The following is a 24482-nucleotide window of genomic DNA, read 5'->3' as shown; positions in this document are numbered from 1 at the left end:
TTTACTTTTCATTTACAATCCTTAGATGTCCTTGTCACTCTTGCATACAAATTGTGATTTACCTCATTTACGATCTAAATTGAATCTTATTACGTAATGTTTAGAATTGGAAATCGTATGGATGGGGTAATGGGGATTCACTCAATTGGTTAGATAATCATCGATTAGGTATACGGTAAATTGTTATTTTTATTATTTATTTATTCATGAACAATGTGTCAATTGTACTTGAATATATAATTACTAAAGTCCTTAAATCTAAGAATTATACAATCTAAATCTAATCTAATTTAAAGAACAATATCAGACGTATTTATCTAAATTAATAGGGTTGTTTCCAATTTTTTGAAACGCTTGTAATACGTTCTATATTAACCAAAAGTTGCCCTAAAATTCAACTATTACCCTAAAAACGACTTTAAATATATTTTGACACATGCTTTCGCGCCCAAAACGCTCTTTCAAAATTGTGTGACGTCTCAGTTTATACGGTTTGACACATAACTATGTACATACACATGTAACACCAAGGCCCCCCGTTGTCTGAGGGCTTACCGCGAACCACGTTCGACGTGTTGCCTTTCTGTCACACTTACGTACGAATCTACAAGTGCAACAGAGAGGCAGCACGTCGAACGTGGTTCGCGGTAGGCCTTCTGTTCTCAGTATAAAATTCGACACTCAAGACGTAGCCATTTAGGTGGTGGACAAGCTGTATATGCATGCGTGTGGGTTTTTAACCAACTAATAAAATATGTTTTCTGCAATAGTTGAGGTATTTTATTATATCATAAAGTATTCATTACCCATTAGCATTTCTATGATGTTAATTTTTAGTGAATCTTCACTACCGAAGCTATCGAAGCTTCAATTAATTGCCCACCACCAAAATGGCTACGGCTTGAGTAGGCGGCGGACAGACAACGGGGGGCCTACTGCGAAAACCGAAAATAGCATATTGTGGGGATCTTTCTCTTTTACTCTTACTTAGACGTAATTAGAGTGACAAAGAAAAATGCCCGCAATCGACGAACTTCGATTTTCGCGGTTATAGCCCAGTGTCAAACCGAGAGTTGTGACGTCATCAGAATCTTCAATGTCGTTTCGACTTGGGTCACGTGACGTGTTTTAAAAGATATTATTAAATTCAAAATTTAAAAAATATGCTCATTAGAGGTCCACTAAAGGTAGTTTAACATGTTCTTATAATCCATAAGAATTTATTGGGATACAATTCTGAACTAAGATTTGTAGATGGAAACAACCCTATTACGTAGACGTATTACTATTACTAAAGTAGGTGGTAAACTTCTCTATAGAATAGAATAAAAGCCCTCTTTCAGCAGCAATGATGTTTTTAATTTATTTTTAAAGATGTTACATTTTATACATGGAAAGGCTTACCAGTAATATACGATCACGCGCCATATTGCGGAATTTCATTGGAACTAATTTTTTCATACTAAACCGAACTGTCACCCTATACATGAGATTAACAGCGCCCTCTTGACAATGATCACATATTCCTGGTCGGGCTCTAGTAGCTTAGCAGGAAAATGAGGAGGTACTTTTTTATGTGATTGTCAGCAAACGAGCAGACAAGCCGCCTGATTGACACACGCAGCATCAGAGAAGCTATCTATCTCGTCTTATGACAGAATTGTTAAAAAGCCCGTCATTTTAAATTGATTTTTTATATACTACGTCGGTGGCGAAAAAGCATACAGCCTGCCTGATGGTAAGCAGTCTCCGTAGCCTATGAACGCCTGCAACTCTAGAGGTGTACAATGCGCGTTGCCGACCCTATCACTCCCCGCCTTCGTTGAACTCTGGCAATCTTATTCACTGGCAGGAACATATCACTACGAGTAGGGTCTAGTGTTATTAGTGATACTTCCCCAGTTGGGCTCTGCTCTAGAGCTGGAATGACATCCGCTGTGCGGTGCAGCACCACACGAAGCGAGATGTCATTCACAGTGCCCAAAACTCTCTTTTGGACGTAGTTTAAGGACATAAGTGAATAATGAATATAAGTGTTCTCAAATAATTTTTTGTAAAGGGCTTATTATATACACAGCTGAAATCAGTCAAAAGTTAAGGCACTAAATGAAGCATGGTTCGCTTTGGGTGATAGCATGAAACTTGGCATAAATGTAGCTTATCGAGTGAGGGTCAAGATGGAGGGTGGACCTCAGGGATTTTAACGAAATATGTATTGGGCCGAAAAAAAAAGTAGAAACAAGTCAAGAAATGGTTGTTGGCCGTATAGAGCCTACTTGGAACTTAGATTCGATTACCTCAAGGATAATTAATCCTAATTTCAATGATTTAGCTCACAGATAGCCAGTATCTTATCTCTCACGTGTTTTATTACAATTATTAATATATTCATTACTACCCATATCTACTGATCGGTACTTGTACTTTATTAGTCGATATTTAATGACGTATGTACGTACGTAAATATACTTTTATCTATTACTGCATATATCAGACAGAAAAGGTAAATTAGGTACAAGTTTTCACGAGCACATCATCACATCCTGTATGTCGGACATAAAAGCCAATGTATGACGTACAGCTAATCTGGTTGCTGGTCTTCATTGTTCGTGCAGATACGGTTAAATCGTACTGTGCAAAGTGACGAGTTCAGAAAGTAACCTAGGTAGGTACATGAACATCTAACGTGACGTCCCCAGAAAGCAACATCCTAAGAAAGTAACGTCCTCAAAAAGTGACCTAACTCGAAAGAGAAGTCTTCAAAGTGACCCAACTCGAAACTCTCGAAATTGACCTCCGTAAGAAGGTGATCTATTTCACCAGGGTTTGTTCTTTTGCTTACCTAACCATAAGTATTTTTCCTGAATTAATACTATTCTTAATTTAAACTCGTTATTTAGTACGACAAAACTTCTTAAATGATGTAATATAGGTACATATGTTACCGTAAAACCCCGTTTTTAGTGAAAACGCGATTACCCTTACGTTTTTCACGGTAGAGCCAACTATTACTTATTCTGTGGTAGCGCAAACACTACACACAGTCATACTCGGTGTCCCTTGAATCCTGCTTTCGGTATAATCACCTGCAAAATACTACACACAAAAAATAAAACTACACAAAAACAAATACTGCACAGGGAAGCGCGCAAAAATAATAGGTACATACGAAATGGTAGGTTAGTTAAGGTACCTGACACATTCTTACCCAACGTAAGTTATTATTATAGGTAGTATATTGTAGACTTGTAGATCTTTATAATAATGTACTACATAGCTACTGATCAAATCAGTTATCACCAGAGACCTTGACCATCACAACACAATAGACAACGAAAGGAGTTGCTCTGTATGTGTGATGTCTACGCAGCATAATTATATTTACCGTCTTGTAGAGATGAACCAAACATACTTACAAAAGCCATAATTTCATGCTGTATTATATCAAAAAGCATATGACAGAAGATGACCAACCGGTGGCGAAAAAATAACTATCGAATAACTATTTTCTTCAATAACTGTTGCATGTTTTAGATTGATGTCGCTAACTCGCTACCTGTTTGACACCTGTTGCATGTATTTCTATTATTCTTAGATCACTGTCGCTACCTGTTTGACACGTGTTCCATATATTTATATTATTCAAAGATGGGTGTCGCTACCTGTTTGACACCTGTTGCATATATTTATATTATTCAAAGATGGGTGTCGCTACCTGTTTGACACCTGTTGCATATATTTATATTATTCTTAGATCGGTGTCGCTACCTGTTTGAAACCTGTTGCATGTGTTTCTATTATATACAGATCGGTGCCCCTACCTGCTTGACACCTGTTGCATATATTTATATAATTTTTAGATCGGTGCCCCTACCTGTTTGACATCAGTTGCATATATTCCTATTATTCTTAGAGCCTGTTTCACAATGTCCAAGTAAAGTAATGGACAGCTAATTCACAGATAAATTAACTGTCAGATAAAACTTCCTGCAAAACTTAACACTTTTTCTACCAGTTAAACTTATTTGATGATTGTGAAACGCCAACGATGACTTTATTCGTCAAATAACTGGCAAGTAGATTATTCTAAATAGGCCCTTAGATAGCTGTCGCTACCTGTTTGACAGTTTTGACACCTGCCTGAAATTCCAATTAATCCAATTTGTTTTTAAAATATACTTATCAGATCTGCCGTCACACATATCTATTTGTTAGTGCGCAACAGATGACGCTGAGCCTTGCCCCTAAAGATTCCCTAGGATTATCATTAGGCATATAGTGTTGTACCAAAACGTTGTACTTAGTTGTTGCAGTGGCGGATTAACCGAACAGCAGAAAAAGCATATGCTAAGGGCCCCGCGCCTAAGGGGGGCCCCGCGCTCCGACCCTGACCATGCGATTTCGTTTTTCGTTAGTTTCGCACGGGAACGCTACGAAATCGGGTGGTCCGATCGGTCCGGATATTCAGCTCGTGGGGCTTGGCCTTCGGCCTTGTTTTTTGGCTCACTTAGCCATTAGTTCCCACTTCTTAGGTCCGACTCACTTTTCACCTATTTTTACAAGCTTTTATTAAACTTAATAATATTGATGTTGTTAAACAGTATCCCTACATGCTTTTATTTAACTTGTAATACTCGTAAGTTGTTTTCAAAACCTGCAAACCATCTGCAAACTATTTTTTTGACCATTTGTCAAAATTTGGCAAAATCGACCTAATCTGATGATGAAAACCGAAGGTAAGGAGGAAACCTATATAAATAACCGGCCAAGAGCATGTCGGGCCACGCTCAGTGTAGGGTTCCGTAGTTACTCTTCCGTCACAATAAGCTAAACTGGAGCTTAAAGTATAGTAAATTGTTAACCAAGGGATGAAACGGTACCTTTCACCCGAGTTAAACAAATAGGCAAATTTGCATAATCAGTACCTAATTAAAGTAAGTCTTTTTACTATGAAGGGAAACCTTTTTGCGATAACTCAAAAACAGCTAAACTGATCATGTCCGCTATAGTTTTCATTTAATGTCTTTCTTAAGCTCTACTTCCACGATTTTTTTCATATTTTTTGGACCTATGGTTCAAAGGTTAGAGGGGGGGGGGACACATTTTTTTTTCTTTCAGAGCGATTATCTCCGAATATATTCACTTTATCAAAAAATGTTTCTTGAAAACCCCTATTAGTTTTGAAAGACCTTTCCAACGATACCCCACACTCTAGGGTTGAAGCGAAAAAAAAAATTCACCCCCACTTTACGTGTAGGGGAGGTACCCTAAAAAAAAAACATTTTAGATTTTATTGTACGACTTTGTCGGCTTTATTGATTTATATATCCATGCCAAACTTCAGCTTTCTAGCACTAACGACCACGGAGCAAAGCCTCGGACAGACAGACAGACAGACAGACAGACAGACAGACAGACGGACATGGCGAAACTATAAGGGTTCCGTTTTATGCCATTTGGCTACGGAACCCTAAAAAAGGAACTGTGATAAAATAACACAACTTCATTAAGATTAGGCTCTTTTAAAATGGATTAGTAAAAAAATAAAAAGATCGAAATTCCTCCCTACATTTTTTTTTCGGAGCGATAATTTCCGAAAATAATAACTTTATTTCAAAAAAGGTTTATGAAGACCATTATTCGTTTTGAAAGACCTTATCCAACCATACGCCACACTACAGGGTCAAAGCAAAAAAATATCAAAGTAAAAACATTTTGTATGAGAAGTATCCTAATTTTTTTTATAGTTTTTATTTTACCCGTTCTGTCGCAATGCATGTTTATGTATCCATGCTAAAATTACAGCTATCTAGCACTAAAGATCACGGAGCAAACACTCGGACAGACGGACATGGTGAAACTACTTATATAAGAGTTTCTAGGCGACTACGAAACCCTAAAAAATATACTGCATAACATGTTAAAAACTAATAGAGAACGAGTGGACAAAAATTAAGACATCGTAAAAATGTTGTTATGGTACTCAATCCTCGGGGTGCGAGTCCGACTCGCACCTAATCATTTTTTTTTCAAACCAGGGGGCCCCGCGTGCTATTGTGCTAAGGGCCCCGCACCTTCTTAATCCGCCCCTGAGTTGTTGTTGTAGTGTTGTTGATAAACTGTCAATAAAACAAAGGGTCTAAAATTGTTCGTCAATAATGAATAGAATCAGGCGTTACTTTGCGGAAATCCATTCTAATAAAAAAAAAAATATTACTTACCTAATCCGCGAAAAGACAAATCGCGGATTAGCGAAGTAATAATATTGTTTTAATTTGTCAATCATTTTAATTTTAATAGCTTCTGTCGTCGACTGTATTGTTCTTCGGCAATTCAACGAGGTCACATTTTTTTATTGACCGAGCATTAGCAAAGATCTCCGTTTCAGCTTGGACAAAAATGCTTTCGTATGTTCTCCTCTTCAGGTCGCATTTCTCAACCAGTTCTCTTGAAATTTTGTGAGCAGTTTCAAGACTTAAATTGTTTTTTTTGTCGATTGATTTTTCAAAATGGCGGAGCCATGGGCGTTCGCGAGGTCTACAGCTCATATAGCCACTATTATTATATAGTTTATATGTATATTGCAATAACATAAATATGTTATGTATGCAAATTAAAAAAAGTTAAAAATAGGTATAACATTTACCAATTATTTTTGATCGAAATGCACATATTTGAACGACACTATACTATTTTTATTAAAAAAAAACCGGGCAAGTGCGATTCGGACTCGCGCACGAAGGGTTCCGTACCATTATTTATAAAAACTGCAAAAAAAATATGTTTGTTGTATGGGAGACCCCCCTTAAATATTAATTTTATTCTGTTTTTAGTATTTGTTGTTATAGCGGCAACAGAAATACATCATCTGTGAAAATTTCAACTGTCTAGCTATCACGGTTCATGAGATACAGCCTGGTGACAGACGGACAGCGAAGTCTCAGTAATAGGGTCCCGTTTGACCTTTTGGGTATGGAACCCTAAAAAACAACAATATTTGAATCATTTAGAATTGGTCTCTTTGTTATAAAATCCAGCTTGTGTTAAACTTTATGGAGGTATAGTTAGCTTGGTCTGCGTATCCACTGAGGCGGAGAAGAGAGACCCATCAACCAATAGCAATAGTTTTAATTCACATCTCTTGTCCGCTCCGCTCCTTTTCGCCTCATCACTACGCGTAAGCAAATCGCTAGGTTTATCTTATCAAGGTACAATTAAGTCAAGCGCAGTAGTAATCGCGGAGCCACCGGAATCACAGGTAATTTTAGAATAACATGTTTTTACACATTTTATCTATTTTCCTTCTACGAAAGTGGACGTGCCGAAACCGCCTTTTCATACAAACGTACCTAGTCCTCATTTTCCTCTCTAAATATTAACATGGTTGTAGTAACAGTTGGATGTAGGTATATCAACAACAGCTGCGAAGGGGTCATTTGATTTTTTCAAAAAAAAATTAACCGTTTGAACGCTTTATGTTATTAACGCAAACATCATCAAACGCCAAGGCCCCGGGTGCAAAGGAGCTAATGTAAACCTTACTCAAAAGTGTGAAGGTTATTTTGACCGCGTCCGCCATTACACCTATAGTTGTCCTTGGCGCTGTGGGCACGACTAGTAACGACGACTTTAGGTGTTCTTGGCGTTCAAAAGATTAATGTAAACTTCATATAACGTCAGTCGATATAATGTTTTACTCCCTATCACATTGTCAATTTTTGCTCTAGATAGTTCAACGTTTCTCTTTATTTAACGAAAACTCTATAACGTCAAAAAGTGGCCGGTCCCTTGCTTACGTCAAGAGTTATGAGAATATAAAAATGTGTATAGAATTACTGTTTCACTTCCAATTCTTATACCTAATAATTATAAAATCCAAAAATCTCAAAAGCTTTGGTCTATATACATGTAATTGTTTTTAATATTTTCTGTAATGTCAATATACAAAGAGGATAATAAGGGCTACGTTTGTATAAAGAAGCGATCGGCCCCCTTCCTCTTAGTTACTTAGAGTCCGTAGCCAACATGCAAATCGCTCACGCTCCGTAGCGATCGGAACGCAACTGTCACTGTCGCACTAATTAGGAAGAGTGAAAGAGAGACACAAAGCGTTTCGTTGTCGTAGTGATACGAGTAGCATGGAAGAGACACAAAGCGTTGTCACCTTGGTTAGGCCGGTTGAACAGGACAAAGTGTGGAAGTGTTAATTTTACATTAATGATGACAATAATAATAGACCTAATGACAAAACTCCAAGTGTTTGTGAACAAATGCTTAAGGCAAATTCTGCACATCTTTTGGCCTAACTGGATCACAAACGCTCACTTATGGAGAATAACCGGACAAGCACCCGTACATAAGGAGATCCAAACGCGCAAATGGCATTGGATAGGGCATATCCTCAGGAAGCCTGACACCCACCTATCCAAGGTGGCCCTGACTTGGAAGATGCCCGGAAAACGGAAACATGGTCGCCCTAAATCTACTTGGCGCCGTTCCGTGGAGCAAGAGTTGGGTGTATTGGGGATGGGGTGGGAGGAGGTTACCCAAGCTGCGCAGGACCGGAGTCAGTGGAAGAAAATGGTTCGAGCCCTACACCCCAGCAGGGGGTAACAGGATGAAAAGAAGAAGAAGATGACAATAATAAATATAAACCTATATAAATAGCGTCTATTCTATGATATTCTTCTCTGATCATAACCCGATGCTATAAGTCGGCTTTCAGTGACCTACTCTATTATATCCTCGACCGCTATTCCCATCTACTTGGGGTCGACCCTCCTTGTCCTTCTTTCCCACTGTACACAATTCTGTGTGGTGTCTTTGTCGATGTTCATTTGTTTAAGGTTTTTTTCGACCGTCGTCAACCAAGTGGAAGGTCGTCTTCCGCATCCTTTCCACGTCGTCGGCAACTAGGGCAAGCTTGACTATGTAGTCCTCAGGGCGTCTTTGTATATGCCCGTACCATTGAAGGCGTTTTTCTTTTATTTTCAGTGACCTACTCTGCCGTGGAAAACACAAAGCATATATGTTTTAAAATAACGATTTTCTTCGTTTTTCCTCGTTTCTCTCACGTGTGCTTGCTACGCGCATTGCTATAAATACCTATGTCTATGTGTGTTTACGTTCTCGTGACTTGCTTTCGTAATGTCTAGCTCGCTGCTATTTCACAACGGTAGTTTACATAGTTATCCCTAGATATCAATGTTATTAAATTTTATACTTGTACAGTCGCCATCAGATGATATATCGGAGCGGCTAAGGTTGTCACAAATATCTGAATACGCGTCTATTGTCAAGGCGTTAGAGTGCGTGTTCAGATATTTGTGAGATGTATACAGTCGCGGACTTTAATTGATGCGCCATTTACTTTACATTGGACATTTCATAGCGTTAGTATTGATACCAAATTAGTTTGAACCCTAAATAGAAAGTTCGTGACTGTACATCGGAGGAATAATTCATAGTTATGTCCAGCTAAAGTTACACTTTCTGTTCCATCTTATGTGATTTGTGATATGCAATAAAGATTTGACTTTGACTTTGAAACATGTTGATGAAAGTCAAGTCCAAGAAAGGCCCAGTTTTCTTCTGGGTGGGAAGGTCAGATGGCAGTGGATTTCGTGAAAAATAGTGTCTGCCAATACCTGGGCTTAATAGGTTGCCTAGCGGAGCTTGAACAACCGTGGCATAGAGCTGGTTAACGCTAGAAAGATGGTATTGATGATTCTTAGAAATACCATCGTTATTATACGAGTCTAAAGAAGAAACGCTTTCCACATAGATTATCGTATATTGACCGGCCTGTTGCTATGTCTGTTGCACGCGCATAGTTATAATGCTATAGGGAGCGTGCATGAACTGTAGGAGGCAGCACAGGAGCCGTCAGATTTTTGGCGCAAGGCGTAAATGTGATGTTTATTGTTCCAATGTAGCCCACAAAGATGGCAGAACCTACTATGCACAAGAAAACACGTGACGTGTAAATTTACATGTTTATTGTTCCGATTCAGGCCAAAAGATGGCAGACCCTCCAACGCGCACGGTCCCTGTTGTCAATGTCACCCTGCGAGCTTGACAGTTTCTACGATACAATAAATAAAATAAATAAAGTTATTATTAGCAAAAAATAATAGCTACAAAGTGCCTTCGTAGATAATAAACGTTCATAAAAATTGTTTTGTTTAAAAAATTACATTAAGACATACAGTCAAGTGTAAAAATATGGGTGTACACATCTTACTCAAAAATATGTCCCATAGCATCTTATTCCAGTGTAATACGAGCGTAGTACCATATTCATGATACGATTGTTTCGATACATATTTTTGCACTTGACTGTACCAAACATATCGGAATTCTTTTTCCTTTAGATCTTCTTGTTGGGTGGAAGGGGGTCAAACACGCACAAAACTTGTATTATGTAATAAAAAAATAACACTTTCAATGTATTGACTATTCCAAAACTTCAAATTGATAGTTCGCGAGATATATAGCGATGTGACAAAAAAAGGACGGACGGACAGATTGCACCATACGGGTTCCTTTTGTACCTTTTTGGTACGGAACCCTAATAAATGCGTGAATAGCGATCTATTGAGTTGTAAAAAAAACGTATGGATTACATGATGATTACTGCCTAGGTATTAAGACAAAAAATATTTGATGGCCTCCAAGAAGAATGTCACGGATAGTGATGTACAAAAAAATAATTGGGAAAGATAGATGACTTGCTCATTACTGTCATTAGTTGTATTATGTAGATCAGGGGTTCCCAAAGTGTGCGCCGCGGCGCCCTGGTGCGCCGTAGAAAGTAAAGAGGGGCGCCGTGAGTTCTATCATTATCCGAAACCACAAATATTCGCGGGTACCTATTTGAGCGCTCGCATCGGTAAATAATATAGCGTCGTGTCACTCTTTTACGACCGTGATTTTAAATTTACAAGGGCGCCGTTGCAAAATACTAAACTTGCAACTGCGCCGCATGTTGAAAAAGATTGAGAACCCCTGATGTAGATCAAAACGTGGGTGTTGGTAGTTTTTGTCATAAATATTCTCAGTGCGTTAAACTTAAATAGGGTACCTACAGCAAGCGTGCTTTTAATAGTAACTACATTGTGCAACGGGGGGCGTAAGTGAAATGTTGGAAGCGAGGTTGGGAATTAAAGACCCGAGTTTGTAATATTATTACCCCCGGAGTTACACACAATGTTATCACACTTGTGAAGAAAAAACTAAATTTTAAGTGGAATTATTCTTAAATATGATATGAATATCAAACATTCGTCCGCCATATTGTCATTTGTTGACAGGTTAGGCATCGAAGGCACAGACTTATTCGGGATTCAGCTACGATTGAAAATTATGTAAAAATATTTTACAGTACATATGGTACTACTTTACCGCACTGGTGCGAAAATTAGCATATTACTTTACTGTGTCGAACATTTAAAGGGCCATATGTACTGTAAAACGTTGTACGATACATGTGCGAATAGGTAATCCGCAACACGTGTCGATTTAAAACACTCCCTTAGGTCGTGTTTTTATTTATCGCCACTCGTTTCGAATTTCCTATTTTTCGCACTTGTATCGTAATTTACTATTAAACGGCTATTAAATTAATCAAATTAAATATTTTTAAACATAAACAAACATATTAAATTAAAACGGCACTGTTGTTAAAGTAAAACTCATTTTCGCTACTTGGTTTGTATGAATATTATATCACTAGACATAATATAAAAAAAGTTATAATTCCCTGGGGAGCTAAAGCTTTTTTTTTTCACATTCCATAACTCCCGCGGGAACAACATAGGCCTTTGTCCTTCAGTACACCTGCATGAAATAAGATATTTTTCGAGCAAGTGTGATGAAAAAAAACTTAACCAGTTAAAGAAACGTAACTTTTAGTCGTAAAATTTTCTTTCACAGCAAAAATATTAATTTACAGATAAATCAGCATCAAAATCAGATCACACTACGCATTAGAAGTATAACCCCCTTATTCATAAACGTCTACTAAAGTAAACAAGCCGCTAATAACCGTTTGTCCCTTTCCGACGTATTAAGATGCAAATGTTGCGATGAACTCGTATAGGAAACCGAACATGATCGTATTTACACAGACAGAAAATAAACCGAATGCAATTAACAAACGCTGGAAATTACTCCGACTGCGGCGCTAGAAATAATGCTAGGACTCCTACCATTACACATATATATACAAAAAGAAGCGGCTGCCACGGCTCTTCGGTTGAAAAAGCTAAACCTATGGACATCCTTCAGCTCATCGCACAAGAAGATCTATGAAAATATGATCTCAAAACTACCCATGCTGGAGGCGCCCAGCGACAAAACACCAAAAACTATGATCTTCTGGAAAGAATACGCCATATCATTAACAGAAGATCCTAAAGAAGGACTAGACCAAACAAACCTAAGAATATTCACAGATGGCTCAAAAACATTTGAAGGGACAGGATGTGGTGTCTTCTCGGAGGACCTGAACATACACATCTCAAAACCCCTGGGAGAACATAACACGGTATTCCAAGCTGAATGTGTGGGAATAATAGAAGCTTGCAATGCTATAACAAGACGACAGGTGAAACACGAAAATATACTAATACTGTCAGACAGTAAATCAGTACTACAAGCGCTATGCAGCGACAAACTTAATTCAGAGCTCATACTCGAATGTCATCGAAGCCTCACGGAAGTGAGCAAAGAAGGCAACAAAGTAACAATTCAATGGATAAAGGGGTATAGTGGATCAAGAGGAAACGATGCAGCGGACGAACTGGCCAGGAAAGGCTCAGAAACGCCGGCATATGGACCCGAGCCCATCATACCCCTACCAATATCCTATATACACAACCAGCTAGACCTACATCACAGACAACTGCACAATAAATACTCGAATGAAATGGACACATGCAGGCAGACCAAGGATTTTCTACCGGAACTGAACCACAAACTCACCAAAATACTACTGAAAACACCTCGACACCAACTACGTAAAATAGTAGGATTAATTACAGGACATAACACACTTAACAAACACCTACACAATATGGGTAAAACAGACAGCCCCATGTGCAAAGCGTGCATGGAAGAAGAAGAAACAACAAAACATATTCTCCTAGACTGCAAACAGGTAGAAGTATACAGGAACAAATACCTAGGGACTCCGTGCACACTAGGAGAGGCAATTAGCAACCTGAAAACTTTGCTAGGCTTCGTGGAGGAGCTGGGGTGGTTAGAGTAGCGCTACCTCGTTTCACGCAAAATAGATTTCACGAATTTCACGAATAAAAAGAAGAGGGGGTTCATGCATATTAGTAAAGAATGACTTAAAGGGGGTAAATACTGCCTGGCTTAATGAATTAGCTAGTCAATACTCGTTCGAATGTTGCGGAGTGTATATAGAAGAATACAATACTTACATTATTTGCATATACAGAACACCAACTAGTGACGTCAACATATTTTTCTGCAAATTGGAGGAATTACTTAATAAATTATATTCAAAGAAAAAAAAAAACTAAAGTTGTGTTATGTGGCGATTGGAACATTAATATGTTGAAAAACACTAAGACCAGTCACGAATTATACAGTATTCTACTAAATAATAATATCCATATACACACTAAAGAACCCACAAGACAAATGTCATGTATAGATTTGCTGGCAAGCAACATAGATGGAGTAGAATCAAAAATACATCATCTTGCACTGTCAGACCACGAAACTGCACAAACAGTAAGCATGCAAGTAAAAAGAACTAATAAAATAAATGAATGGTTTGAAACTCGGCGAGATTATCACCCAGAGAATATCGAAAAATTCTGCCAGCACGTAGCATCACTTACTTTTAATGAAGTCTACCAAAATCAAGAAGTGGACGATGCTTTTAATGAGTTTCATAATTGGATGGTGTTACTGCATAAACAATGTTTTCCAGAATATAAAAAGAAAATGAACAATAGATCTACAAAGTTAAAATGGCTAACAAACGGACTCAGGAAGTCTAGTAGAAATAAAAGGCAACTATATTTAAAGAGCATACATTCAAAAAATAACAAAGAGGCTCATAAGAAACAATACCGATTGTACAATAAAATACTTAAGCAATGTATACTAAAATCTCAACAGATACAAAACTATAAATATATATCAAATAATAAGAATAAATGTAAGGCAGTTTGGAAAGTAATACAAAACAACGTAAGTGGAAGATTAGACGGTCAATGCGTTGATAAAATAAAAGAAAATGAAGTGACATATAATGACAGCATGGATATTGCTGAAAAATTTAACGATTATTTTGTCAAATTAGTGACATCAGAGCCTTCAGGAGATATAAGACATAAATTAATGAAAAGTGTCAAAACCATTAAGAACACCAATAACGAAACTATTTTTATTCAGCCCACGGATGGAAACGAAATATTGAAAATTATAAGATACCTTCGTAATACCTCATCGACAGGATATGATGAACTAAATACATGTTTAATTAAACGATGTGCTACATTTATATGTGAACCTTTAAGCTATATTATTAATCTTTCTTTTGAACAGGGACGATATCCAAAAGCACTCAAACTAGCGGTGGTCAAGCCTCTATTCAAGAAAGGCGATAAAACGGAGTTGAACAATTATAGACCGGTCACATTAATACCAATTATTGCCAAAATATTTGAACGTACAATGTATAACCGGCTACTAAATTTTGTCACAAAACATCATGTATTAACACCAGAGCAGTTCGGTTTTCGAAAAAACTGTTCAACTTCAATGGCATGTTTTCACTTACTAAAAATAATAACGGAAAGCTTGAATAACAAAACTCCTATCGTGGGTATATTTTTAGATATGACAAAAGCCTTCGATTTCGTTAATCACGACATTTTGCTTACCAAACTAGAAAAATACGGAATGAGAGGTAAATGTAAAGAGTGGCTGGGAAGCTATCTTACGGACCGCAACCAGTGTGTAGAAATCACAAAACTTGAAAACGGAAGTAAAATGACGAGTAGATCTCAACTGAAACCTATCACAGCAGGAGTGCCTCAAGGAAGCATATTGGGACCATTACTATTCTTAATGTACATTAATGACCTCCCTAATTCAACGAAACATGAGTGTATCTTATTCGCTGACGACACGACTCTGCTCGTCAAATGTGAAGATCCAGAAACGTTCGAGGAAGATATAAATACGGCTATAAATGACATAATAACATGGCTATATGATAACAATTTGAAGGTCAACATAACAAAAACAAATTTTATTCAATTTCATAATTACAGGAGCAATCATTTGCCATTGAAAGTAAAATATAAAGACATAACGCTGGAACAAGTAGATACAACAAAGTTTTTAGGCATAATCATTGATGAAAATTGTAAGTGGACACATCATATAGACTCTATATGTAACAAACTCGATCGCTTCGTATACGCACTGAAACGACTACGACAGATTGCATCAATAGAAACAACGATGAATGCATATCATGGCTATGTAGCTTCGGTTTTATCATACGGCCTATTGATATGGGGAAACTCAGCCGACATAACTAGAGCCTTCAGACTACAAAAGAAATGTATACGTGCGATTTGTGGAGCATGGTTCTTAGAAAGTTGTAGACCACTATTCAAGGAAATGGAAATTTTACCTCTGCCATGCATGTACATAAAAGAGACCTGCCTTTTTGTCAAGACAAACCCACACATGTTCAAAAAGAGCTCAGAAGTATTTAAACGTCAAGTGAGGCACAAACATGCACTTTACATTCCTCTACAAAGGACAGATATTTACAGGAAAAACTCTTACTGCATGTGCATAAAAATTTATAATAAGTTACCGGACAAATTCAAAGAATTACCAGAAATAATCTTTAAGAAAGAGCTTACTAAGTGGTTAATTGATAAGTGTTTTTATAGTGTAAATGAATTTCTATCAGATTAACATTTGATTATATGAAATTTGTGACTATTAATTGAAATTTGGTAATGTAACATGATCTATTTGTATACTATGATAATTTTATTTTTAATTGATTTTATAATTTAAATTTGGTAACTTGACATATAATTAATTGTAAATGAATTTGATGTATGTATTTCTAATTTATATAAGATAGTGTTATGATTGCTAATTAGTCTCTTATGATATGTTGACATTTATTTACTGTGTGTATAAAATGCGACACAATTTTGCACGCCAATAAATGGCTGAATGTAAATGGAAACCCGAATAATCACCCTAACATCTTGTAACCTATGTACCTACATTCTTGCAAATAAACATTTATCTTATCTTATCTTTATCTTATCTTATCTTATCTTATAGGCACAATGGTTGTCGATTTGCGGAAAATGCCCAGAAGCACTAACTAACTAACAAACGCTGGGTACAATAATAATAATAATAATGTAATATCAACTATGAACAGGTTTAGTTATTAATATTAAATTTATCATCATTCATCTTCTCCGAAATCGCTAAGTTCATCGTCATCGTTGTGTTCAGGGGCCATGCCTTTGTCCAAGGCCGAGATGGAGCAAGAAAGCGTTCTATGAAATTATGATGTAAATACCTTAAGAGGGAAGAATATACCTTGCGATCCTAGCGAAATAACGGTACTTTATCTATGAAATTCAATTTCGGGAGAAAACCTTTTCCACGAACTAAATATTAACAAATTACTTTGATTTTGATGTCGATCGCTTCAGCACAATATATTCTAGGTTTATAGGTTTCGCTTAAAAACAAAGTATTTTTCCAAATTTTGACTAAAAGGAAAACCTATAAAGATCATTGTGTCAATAACATACTGGGCCCTTATTCGACATGCTAAAAGTGACGTTTCGTGTTGATTTCCATTTGATGTGAGAAATATTGTGACTTGTCGAATTGCTATTATCACCACCTGTCAGTGAACAATATCCACACTAGAGGCGGGGCGTTGTACCGGAATAGTTTTTGGAACAGGTTATTTGTAATAGACTACTTTTAGCTTGTCGAGTATTTAAAAGTACGGACTTTGATTTCTGAAATAAAACAAATATGAAACTTTTATCACCTCGTACCTCCATTCTTACCTATACTTTAGGTAAAATAAAATTTTGTTAACAGATGGTCGTCTGGGTGTCTGTTGTATCTAAAAATAATGTAATAATATATAACAAAAATATGACAATAGATTCATAGCCTTCACTCAAAACGTCACCATATTTCCGACCCTTACCGAAATAATAAGTCGATATTTGTATAAATAATCCTTATTTGTAAGACGCCTAAGCACGGCAAATACGTAAACTGCCTATTGGGGGTCATACTCGTAAAACTGGTATTTAAGACGTACTTTTGGTACGAGTAACAGAGACGTACTTTTGGTACGCAGTCCCAGCTCTAGTCAGGATTCTAGTTGTCAAATATAAGCGTGTCGAATACGTATTAGTTAACTGTCAAATGAAATTAGATCAACGGTAGACTTTTTTGTCGATGGGTATGGCTGCCATGTTTGGATTTATGACATTTAAAAGGGGATCCTAAGGCAGAGAGTAGTTTTACCTGTACGATTTTGATTCTTCTACTGGACGCAAGATGGAGTTAGCTGCCAAATTCCGATCAGGCTGACTCAACTAGGAAGAAAAAAGTTTTGTATGGAATTTGTTTCGCAAATCATTGCCAACGAAGAAAAAGAAAACGTCAGTGCTATTTATTCTGTCAAGTTTACATCAAGTCTACTGTCAGCCTAATTGCTTTGTTTGTTTTGAAGGCTTCAATGTTTTGTTCGGGTACTTCGTGTAATTTCTTTATTATTTAGTGCAAAAATCGAAAATAGTCAACCGTGATCAGAGTAAAGATAGTACGGTCGCCAAATCTCAAAAGCCCTCTAGAAACACGATTTAATTGACTCGGCTCGGCCTTGCCCACAACCGGTATCAATGTGTTCGGACAGTTCTCCTGATCACCGTACATGCGGTAGTAAAGCGGAAAAATGGTGGAGGGGATAGTAATGACGTCACAAAGATGGCGGCCGGACCTATTCTTTTTGGCGGTGTATCTCGAAAACCACTTAACCGATTTTAATCATCGAGGTGTCAAATAATAGCTTATATTGTGGAGATTATTTCCTTTTCTACAAACATTTACGTGAAACCTATAGGAAAAAAAAATAATCATAAAAAACAGTTTTTTTATAAAATTATTTTTTTTTATTTTGTAAAAATCTCCGTAAATATTAGCATTTCGCAAATTTTGTTTAATATAAAACATATTGCTTCATTATCAAGGAATATAATGAGCCTTAAAACATACAGATCGAGTAATAAACAATGAAGCTACACTCATTTATTTGCGCATGGGTAACGATAACTGGCTTTTACCGGTCGAAACTGTGGTGACTGTTACGATACGTATTGAATGGAATTTATAGAGTATCGGTTTTAATTACTGAAATTATAATGACAATTATAAAAACCAGACACAATAATGTTACCTTACTTCGACGTTTAGTCTCTTTTTTCGTCTTAATCATAGGTAGGTACATATTTCTTTTTACTTAAAAATTTTATACAGGGTGAACTTTTAACCACCAGTCATACTCTGCGCAGCGACTTTATAGGTCATACTGAACAACTTTTACTATTAGTAGTCCCCAAGCCGCTCCGAGGCCAGATTTAATTGACTCAGCTCGGCCTTACCCACAACCGGTATCATTGTGTTCGGGCGTTTCTCCTGATCACCGTACATGCGGTAGTAAAGCGGAAAAATGGTGGGAGGGGATAGTAATGACGTCACAAAGATGGCGTCCGGACCTATTCTTTTTGGCGGTGTATCTCGGAAACCACTTAACCGATTGTATTCATCGAGGTGTCAACTAATAGCTTATATTATGGAGATTATTTCCTTTTTACAAACATTTACGTGAAACCTATAGGAAAATAATAATCACAAAAAACATTTTTTTTTTATACATTTGGTTGGTAGGTTTGTCTTATGTTTTAAAGCAGTAAAATCTTTCAAGTCGAAACACAGTATAAATATACATTTTGTTGTCTAATCTAAAAGTATGATGTTTTGTTTAAGACTGATTAGTGATTACTGAATTAAATAACATGCTATTTGTTATTTTTGTTTTATTTTTTAAATCAGGTATTAATTTATTCACTATGTATCACTATACAGGCAAAATGTGTATCATAGTTGGTCTGTAAGTACTTACTACTTGTGTCGAATATAGGTATAAGATGAAATTTTAACCACCAGCCATACTCTGCGCAGTGACGTTACAGGTCATACTGAACAACTTTTATTATGGGACCAATGCCGAATCACGCAAGAAAATTTGGATCTGTAATGACACCCACTGGCTGTGCCCTACCACACAAAGCGAGATGACATTCACAATGCCCATACCTCTCTTTTGGACGTAGTTTAAGGACGTACCCGGGTCCATGACGCATGCTCGCCACACCGCTGCTTAAAATAAGCTGACGCACCGTAAATTGAACTGCGCAAAAATCGCAAAAAATATTACACGGAGATCTTATGGTAGACACCGTACCGGTGACGTAAAAGACGCAACTGTTTTGCGAACAAAAAAGATTCGCGTGAAGCACGTCACTGCGATTCCGTACCGTCACCGTTTTTTAAACAGCGGTGTGGGGAGCATGCGTCAAAAACGGTACGCATACGACGCGTCACTGCGATTCCGTATCGTGACCGTTTTTTAAGCTGCGGTCTGGTCGCACCTTGTATTGTATTGTATTGTATTGTATTCGGGCGATTTTTCCGCAACTCGACGACTTGCGCCTATTTTGCGTGATATGTTGGGGGTGGGCTAGTCCTGCCAGCCCAGCTCCTCGAGGAATCCTATCAAACCTTTGATGTTGAGTAGGACCTCGGGGAGGTCTCTCGGAGATCCGAGATGTTTAGCCCTGTATGGAGTCACTCCGCTGCATTCCAGCACCACGTGAGAGGCTGTTTCTTCTGTCTCCATGCAACCTCGGCACAGGGGACTGTCTGTGACACCTGTTGTGAAAAGATGTTTGTTAAATAGTCCATGACCTGTTATGACACTGGTTACCATACTCAGTCGGACCTTCCCTAGTTGCAGGAGCGCCCTTGTGAGTTTTCCGTTGATGCCAGGCATGGCTTCTTTTGCCTGTCTGCATCCAGTCTGGTTCAGCCAGTGTTCTGTGTGTAGTTTCCCTGTACGTGCCAGCAGCATTGAGCGTACCTTGCTAAATGGTATCGGAAGAATCGGTTCCGGACCAATCGCCCCCGCATTCGATCCTTGCCTGGCAAGCTCGTCCGCAGCATCGTTACCTCGGGATCCACTGTGTCCCTTGATCCATTGTAGGGTGATTTTGTTATTATGACATACCTCCATTAGTCGTTCGTGGCATTCGTGTATAAGTTTGGATGTAACTATATGGCTATTTAGAGCCATATTAAGACTGCTCTACTGTCGGAGAGTATGCGGATGGAGGATCCTACTACCTTCCTTGCAGTGATGGCAGCCGCCGCGTTTATGATGCCCATGCACTCAGCTTGGAATACCGAGTTATGGGCTCCTAGCGGAGTGGTGATCTACATGTTCAGGTCTTCTGAGAAGGTTCCAGAGCCCGATCCGCTGTCTGTTTTGGACCCATCAGTGAAGATTCTCAGCTCCCGGGGATTGAGTCCTTCATGATTGTCGTCCTCATATAACTGTATTTTGTACCTTTTATCGAAGATAGCTTGTTTGTGAATCCGGTCCGTGCCTGACCTAAGCACTGGAAATTCGTCATACACCTTTTCCAGGCATTTTGTGTGAAGAGCTCCTGTGATGTTAGACCATATCTTGAGGGTTCGCAACCCTCAAGATATGGTCTGTATGTGTAGGTGCAGCGGTGGAAGGTTTAGCATGACCTCCATGGCTGCAGTCGGGGTAGACCTCGTGCAGCCAGTGGTGGCCGCGCATGCGAGCCTTTGAAGTCTTTGTAGTTTGTCTCGTACGTTGCCTAGGTTTGTTCTTGGCCACCAAACCAGAGCACCGTAACAGAGTAAGGGGCGGATTATCGTCTTATAGAGCCAGAGGGTAATTTTCGGGTTGAGTCCCCACCTCTTACCAATCATCCTTCTGCACTGCCAGAAGACAACTCCCGCCTTGTCTATCCGTTTGTTGATGTGGTTGTTCCAATTGAGTTTATTGTCGAGAGTTAGTCCTAAGTACTTAACTTCATCGGACAGCTGTAGCTCAGTTTGGAAAAGTGTTGGTCTGGTAAAGTTGGTCGCACCTTTATATGGGACAGTCAAAATTTTTTTCGCGATTTCGGAATTGGTCCCATAGTAAAAGTTGTTAAGTATGACCTATAAAGTCGCTGCGCAGAGTATGACTGGTGGTTAAAAGTTCACCCTGTATAAAATTTTTAAGTAAAAAGAAATATGTACCTACCTATGATTAAGACGAAAAAAGAGACTAAACGTCGAAGTAAGGTAACATTATTGTGTCTGGTTTTTATAATTTTAATTATAATTTCAGTAATTAAAACCGATACTCTATAAATTCCATTCAATACGTATCGTAACAGTCACCACAGTTTCGACCGGTAAAAGCCAGTTATCGTTACCCATGCGCAAATAAATGAGTGTAGCTTCATTGTTTATTACTCGATCTGTATGTTTTAAGGCTCATTATATTCCTTGATAATGAAGCAATATGTTTTATATTAAACAAAATTTGCGAAATGCTAATATTTACGGAGATTTTTACAAAATAAAAAATAATAATTTTATAAAAAAACTGTTTTTTGTGATTATTTTTTTTCCTATAGGTTTCACGTAAATGTTTGTAGAAAAGGAAATAATCTCCATAATATAAGCTATTATTTGACACCTCGATGATTAAAATCGGTTAAGTGGTTTTCGAGATACACCGCCAAAAAGAATAGGTCCGGCCGCCATCTTTGTGACGTCATTACTATCCCCTCCACCATTTTTCCGCTTTACTACCTCATGTACGGTGATCAGGAGAACTGTCCGAACACATTGATACCGGTTGTGGGTAAGGCCGAGCTGAGTCAATTAAATCTGGCCTCGGAGCGGCTTGGCGACCGTACTAAGAGCGAGTTTGTTACAATGCCAGCGAGAAAACGGTTTACTAAGTGTGAAATATGTGGCAAGCGAGCCACTCGAGAAAATCACGAAAAAAGGGATTTTATGGCGAAATTTCCCTTGGATGAAGACTGGTAAGTATTGCTTTAGATACTTTTGACCTTATTTTGGGTCAGCAGGCTATAAACACATCGAAAATTAGAAATTTTACGTTATATTTCGTTGTAAACTAGGGATGTACTATAACTATCGATAACTGTAGTTTTATTTGTATATCAGTGTAAATAATTAAATTAAATATGTGAAATTTCCTTAGAACTAGCATGCAATATGACCATAATTAATTCGTCGAAGATTAATAATGCATAAATTATCTATTACTTATACATTATTGGTCATTAGTTAACATCTTTTTTTATCTAGTGATTATTTAATATATTAACCTAAAATGTAAGAAAATTAATCTGTTTTTATGATAAATAAAGAAATATTATAGGACATTATTACACAAACTGACTTAGTACTAAAGTATGAATGGCATGTGTTGTGGGTACTTAGACAACGATATATATATATATACCCACAACACATGCCATTCATACTTTAGTACTAAGTCAGTTTGTGCAATAATGTATATATATATATGTACATAGACCTAATTTATAAGTATTTATAAATACATAGAAAATACCCATGTCTCAGGAACAAATATTCATGCTCATCACACTAATAAATGCCCGTTCCAGGATTTGAACCTGGGACCATCGGCTTCATAGGCAGGGTCGGCTGCCAACAAGGCCAGACTCGTTCTCATGATTAACAGACATATAAATACATAAAAAGTTAAAGCATTGATAAAGGGTTGTTGATAACTGGATGCCGAAAAACATGATTTATAGATGCATATTAGCGCGAAATAATCAGTTGATCATCTCATTAGCAAACACATGGAATATAAACTGTAGATAAAGTCATGTTTTTCCAAGGCTGTATGTTTTCAGATGCAGGCAGTGGGCCAAATTTGTTGGGAACGAAGACCTGATACATCTTCCCATAGAAAAGTTACATTTATTCAACATGTATGTGCACATCATTATGAAAATCAAGCATTTAATAAAATAAAAAAACACGACTTAAAAACTGTATTAAAATAATTCGGGTCCACATTAAGCCCGACCAGATAGTAGTCCAATTAAGAACTATCCACTATATAACATACAACTTAAATGTGGACTCGATGCTAACCTGATTTCGAGTACAAAATTTGTAGACAGGAGCCTATGTTTCAACCCTCCCCATTTTATCGATATCGATAAGAATCGTAAGCGTGTAGCGTACTACACTATTTAAATCGCTTATGTTGGTACTATGGTTCTTTGACAGTTCTTTGTCGTACATTTTGGTAATGATTTGCGAAACAAACTGATTCCACTCGCTAGTATGGAAGTCCCGTCTCTTAAAACGTAGTGATTATATGCTCTTTGACAATGACATGCAGTTGCGTCGATGTAGATCTATCATAAAAACGTACATGTGACGCATGTGACAATTGTCCAGGATAAAAGAAATATCTTGACAATTAACATAAAGCAATACAATACCACAAAATGTCAACAAGAAAACAGATTTATTATAAAAATACAAATTATATACAAAGCTTCATTTTAAAACCAATGGTCGTGGGTTCTAACCCCGGCTCTTAACAATGTGCATCTTGTAACATGTACCGATTGCTTTTCAGTAAAGTAAAATATATTATCATGAGGAAGATGGAGTAGCCCCAATAAGGTATATTTTCCCCTCTGGGTTAGAAGGTCAGATAGTAGTGAGACAGGGAGATATAGTGAAGAATGCGGAAAAACAAGCATTTATTGTGTTGTTAGGCTAGTTCTTTTTTTTCAAAATTTGAAATGAACGCAACAGCATGCTCAGAGCCCCCTGTGAGTCAGAATCTGTTAAATTCAGGCTTAAGACGAAACAGGAGCTGAGCCCGTACACAAATTTGAAATTTTTAGGTAAAAGGTAAAAAATATCGCCGTCGCGCTGACGAGTGTGGCACCCCGTACCTAGCTAGAGACTATCCCTTGTGTGTGTACCAACAAACCAAATTTTAGACAAATATGATACGTCTTCTTCTTCTTTGTCGTTGTATACTCTTTGCAGAGCGTCGTGGTCAACTGCTGATATCAGGCGCAGATGTTGCTTGCCGTACGATTTCTCGCCATTTTTCGCGGTTGGGGGCCATTCTGGCAAATGCGTTCAGGGGACCCTTCATGGCAGATTTGATTTGGTCAGTCCATCGCATAGGTGGCCTTTTGCGCGGTCTTTTTCCGTTTGCTCTACCCTGCACCACTAGACGCTCT

General features: G+C 37.7%; 1 protein-coding gene across 3 annotated transcripts in view; it reads left to right on the top strand.

Annotated features, from left to right (window-relative positions):
• The window catches only part of LOC133531889 (sodium/nucleoside cotransporter 1-like), a 53011-nt gene that overhangs the window by 1937 nt on the left and 26592 nt on the right, over nt 1–24482 (top strand). The window contains exon 1 of one of the 3 annotated variants that reach the window (XM_061870295.1): nt 7114–7258. The exons of the other annotated variants lie outside the window; for them this stretch is intronic. The gene's annotated coding sequence lies outside the window, so the exon portion shown is untranslated. Of the gene's footprint in view, nt 1–7113; nt 7259–24482 lie in introns of those variants that run through there. 3 annotated transcript variants of the gene reach the window in all.

The sequence above is a fragment of the Cydia pomonella genome, chromosome 26 (genome assembly GCF_033807575.1).
Source record: "Cydia pomonella isolate Wapato2018A chromosome 26, ilCydPomo1, whole genome shotgun sequence".
Classification (NCBI taxonomy): domain Eukaryota; kingdom Metazoa; phylum Arthropoda; class Insecta; order Lepidoptera; family Tortricidae; genus Cydia; species Cydia pomonella.
Note: the sequence above shows the minus strand (reverse complement) of the source record. Positions and strands in the feature narration are given on the sequence as shown.